Below are 4589 nucleotides of genomic sequence, written 5' to 3' on the forward strand. Positions count from 1 at the left end.
GTCCCAGGAAATTCCTTCTCACTACTTCTCCAAGGCAGGGTCTTTGAGGATAATAGATAAAGGAAATCTTGACACTTTGAGTGGCTGACCAAAGATCTCAATTCTCTGCTGGAGAAGAGAAGCCTTCTTACCCTTATTCTTGTCCAACAGGATACGGTATATGCTCAACCATTGCACAGTGAGTCTCCTTTTTGCCCTTTCTCATTAGTTTTTGTTATCCTGTTCCCCACCTCCTCTATTATATATTTGTGCATTGGGGAAAAATGCATTATTTATCATTTAGCTAGATCAGGACCTTATCAAGATTGACTACACTCAAAGATCCTGAATTTGGGCTGGATGTGACTTTGAGTTTTCGCCTCCCACTGCATGGGGATTAAGCACATTTTCAATTGCATAAGGTATAGTTGCTTTATGTTAAGAGAAACTGTAGATATGTAAAAACCAGTGTGTGTGTGTGTGTGTGTGTGTGTGTGTGTGTGTATTTGTGTGTACACATACATGCACTGAACAGTCAAAGGATATCATGTAGGAAACATTTATCATTTTGTCAGCCCAGAACACCTCTCTTCCTTTAGGAAGAGTACTCTTACCTCTTATTTGGGGAGCTATGTTTCCTCTTTACCTTCCTCCAATCCAATGTGCATCCAAATGGGAGTTGCAGTAGTGATAATGATTGGCAGAGAGGCAGGTTTCTGAGCTAAGCTGGGGCAACTGTATTGAAATTGAATTATTGCTCCCAGTTCCAAATTCACTTTATGTCTACTCTGTGAAGATGGATCTTAATCCTTTAAATATTCTTGTTTGCTAGCTATCAGAATGTTAAGTTTTATCAGTAGAAAAGGCTGGAGAGACGTTGAAGTAGGAAAGGGCTTTGCTTCCTGCTTCCAGTGTACCTCCCTGACAGGCTCTGGAAGCATGGAAGGCTTCCCTAGAATCTACTTCCTACAGCACAGGTGGCTCCCCTATGGCCACTCAGGGGTCTGAAGGACAGTCAGTGGTAAAGGAAAATCTTCCAAGGGGGCATAATTAGAACAGTATATTTGTTTGTGCACCATGTCTAGAGTGAGGGGTGACCAGAATGGGCAATTGCTAATGGTTTTTCTAGACGTACAGGGATTTGTAAGGAATAAGATTGGAAGATTGGTGACAAGGAAGTGTGGGGAAGAGATATATAGATGAATTTCTCTAAGTGGGCACAAACTGTGATGATATCTGTGTCCCATTTCGATGCACAGTAAAGGTATCCATTGCAGAGGAGACTGCTAATAATCAGGTGGACAAAATGGCACTATCTGTGGATGTCAGCCACCCTCTTACCCAGCCATCCAGGGCTTGCTCAATGGGCCCTTGAACAAAATGGCCATCCTAGTAAGGATGCAAGCTATGCATGTGCTCAACAATCTGGACGTCTCCTTAACCAAGGCTTATCTTGGCACTACTGTTAAGTGCCTAATTTCCAAGAGCAGAAAACAACATTGAGTTCTTGATATGACCCCCTTTCCCAGGGTATGACCCAGCTGTCTCATGGCAAATTGATTATACTGGACCTCTTCCATCACTGAGGGGGCAAAGATTCATCCTTATTGGAATAATCACATATTCTGAAAAATGGATTTGCCTTTACTCCTTTAATGTTTCTGCCAGCAACACTATCTGTGAATTCGCCAAATGGTTTATCTGCCCGCAGTGCGTCCCACACAACACTGCATCTAATCAGGGAATTCATTTCACAGCAAAGGAAGTGCAGCAATGGGGCCATGTCTATGAAATTAACAGATCTTACCACATTGGCCATCACTTGGAAGCAGCTGGCTTAACTGAACAGTGAAATGACTTACTGAAGACTCAGCTGTAGCCTTCTTGGGAGGCAACACCCTGGAAAAATGACATTCTGTCTTTCAGGATATATTTTGAATCGGAGACCATTACATGGTACCCTCTCTTACATAGCCAGAATAAATTTGAATCAAGGTATGGCAGTAGGAGTGACTCTTCTCACAATTTCACCTAATAAACCACTCAGAATTTTTCTTCCCTTATCTGGAAACTTTGCTGCTGGTGTAGAGAATTTAGTCCCCAAGGGGAGAATGCTTCTTTCATGAGACGCATCAGTGGTTCTGCTAAATCGGAGGATGAGACTACCACCTGGCCGTTTGGGGTTCCTTATGCCCCTGCAACAAAAAAAAAAAAAAAAAAAAAAAAACAGGAGGTAATTTACCAGCTGGAGTGATTTTTTTTACTACCAAATGTTTACTGCATAAATATCATATAAATGTATAAAGAAACCATTAAGACATTTATTTATATAAATAAAGTATACAGAAAAGTCCCACACAAATTAGAGCAATTTTGAACTCTCTCTTACATTTAACTAAATTAGCAAGAAGTAAAATCCCTACCCAAAGCTGTAAACATTTAGTGAAATGATATACTTTTTTTTTTTTTTAATGTAGGCTCCACCCAATGCAGGGCCCAAACTCATGACCCTGAGATCAAGACCTGAGCTGAGATCAGGAGTTGGATGCTGACCGACTGAGCCACCCAGGCGCCCTTGAAATGATATATTTAAAGAGTGACACTGTTTGGGAAATTGGCTTACTTACACACAGTGGAGATAAGAAAGACAGTCTAGAACCCAGAAGATTCTTTGGGGATCCTCTTAGTACTTAATATTACATCTAATATGAAGGTTAATGAAAATTTATAGCAACCAAAAATAAACGGTAGGGTGTTTGAGGACTCAGATCTTTTGGAATTGAAGATTTGGAATTTGAAGCCAATAATCCCAACCAGCTGAGGTTCCAGCTGATTGTAGGAGAAATACAAGATGGGTAGAGGAAGATGAAAGCTGTAGATACTAATCATGACCTTGTGAACAATTGCAGAAATGAGAACTGCAGTATCTTCGCATGTTTTCTCTTGGCTTATTATATCTATGTGTTTCTTTGTATTTACCAATTATTTTCTTCCTTTATCTCCTTCCTATTTCTACTTCATATTCAAGTTGTTGGAAGTTGTATTAGTTTCCTAGGTCTGCCACAAATCTGATGGCTTAAAACAACAGAAAGTTGTTCTCTTACAGTTCTGGAAGACAGAATTCCAAAATTAAGGTGTTGGCAGTGTTGATTTCTTTTGGAGGCTCTAAGGGAGAATGTGTTCCATGTCTTTCTCCTAGTTTCTGGTGGCATCCTGGTAACACTTGGCACTCGTTGGCCTGTGAATGCATCACTCCAATCTCTGCTTCCATCTTCATATTGTCTTCTCTGTGTATGTCTGTGTCTCAAATTCCCCTCTTCTCACTCTTATAAGGATACCAGGCATTGGATTTAGGGCCCACTATAAATCCAGGATGACCTCATCTCAAGATCCTTAATTTAATTACCTCTGCAAAGACCTTATTTCCAAACAAGGGCACATTCACAGGTACTGGGCACCAGAACTTAGACATATCTTCTGAGGCCATAATGCAACTCACTATAGAAGTTAACTTTACAATTGTTCTTTTTAAAATTATTTATTTTTTTTAAAGATTTTATTTATTTATTTGATACAGAGAGAGAGAGAGGGGAAAAGAGAGAATGCACAAGCAGGGGGAGGGGCAGAGGGAAAAGCAGGCTCCCCACTAAGCAGGGAGCCTGAGGTGGGCTCAATCCCAGGATACAGGGCTGGCTCGATCCCAGGACCCTGGGATCATGACCTGAGCCAAAGGCAGACGCTTAATCGACTGAGCCACCCAGGCACCCCTACAAAATTGTCTTTAAGTAACAGAATATTCAGTGGAACGGTGACTGAATTTGAGGATTAATATACCCAGCAATGGATACAATGAATCTGAAGACTCTTGTGTCTCCTCATTTGGGGAAAAGATGAGAATTTCACTTCTAAGAAGGATAGCAGTGTCTGATTACATGGAAATACAGCATCGCTTTGTTGTAGAGAGGTGTCTCTGGAAGCTCCGCAGTCAGGCGGTCTCCTGTTTGTGCATGTGGGCTCCTACAGAGTCAGCAGCTTCTCTAGCGTGGGCCTCCAACAACACATGTAGCTTCCCCTCCTGCAGCTCACCCCCAAAACCTGCTCCCTAGTGTGAGCCTTGGTAGGAGAGCCATCTCCCTGTGACCTGCTACCCCCAGAGTTAGAAGGGGGATTTCCTGTGAATTCTGTCTGCGACGTATCATAGTAAATTTCAGTGAGTCCTGGCCATGCCCTCTCCACCAAGGTCTGGAGCTCAGTGGTATCGGGGTGGGTGGGGCGGTGTGTGCACAAGGCTGTTCCTTGGCACTCCATCTCAGCCCCAGGAGTAGTGCCTGCTTCTTAAATACACAGTTTCTATATTCTTTCCAGTTTTCTTTGTTTAATGCTAGCTAACCCCTTCATACTCCAATTTCCTGTTATAGTTAAAAATTCTTTATATTATACTGTCTCTGCTCAAAAGACTGCGCAGTTTACCTCTCCTGATTGGACTCACCGCCCCACTTTCCTGGCTCCTGTGATTGGTGAGGTAAAGAAAGGGTATGTGACCAAGCCAGGCCAAAGAGTGTCCTACTCCAGGATTTATTGAGGTGCAGCTGGGAAAAAGAACATTTTCC

This window comes from Phoca vitulina, unplaced genomic scaffold, assembly GCF_004348235.1.
Source record: "Phoca vitulina isolate PV1807 unplaced genomic scaffold, GSC_HSeal_1.0 scaffold9, whole genome shotgun sequence".
Classification (NCBI taxonomy): Eukaryota; Metazoa; Chordata; class Mammalia; order Carnivora; family Phocidae; genus Phoca; species Phoca vitulina.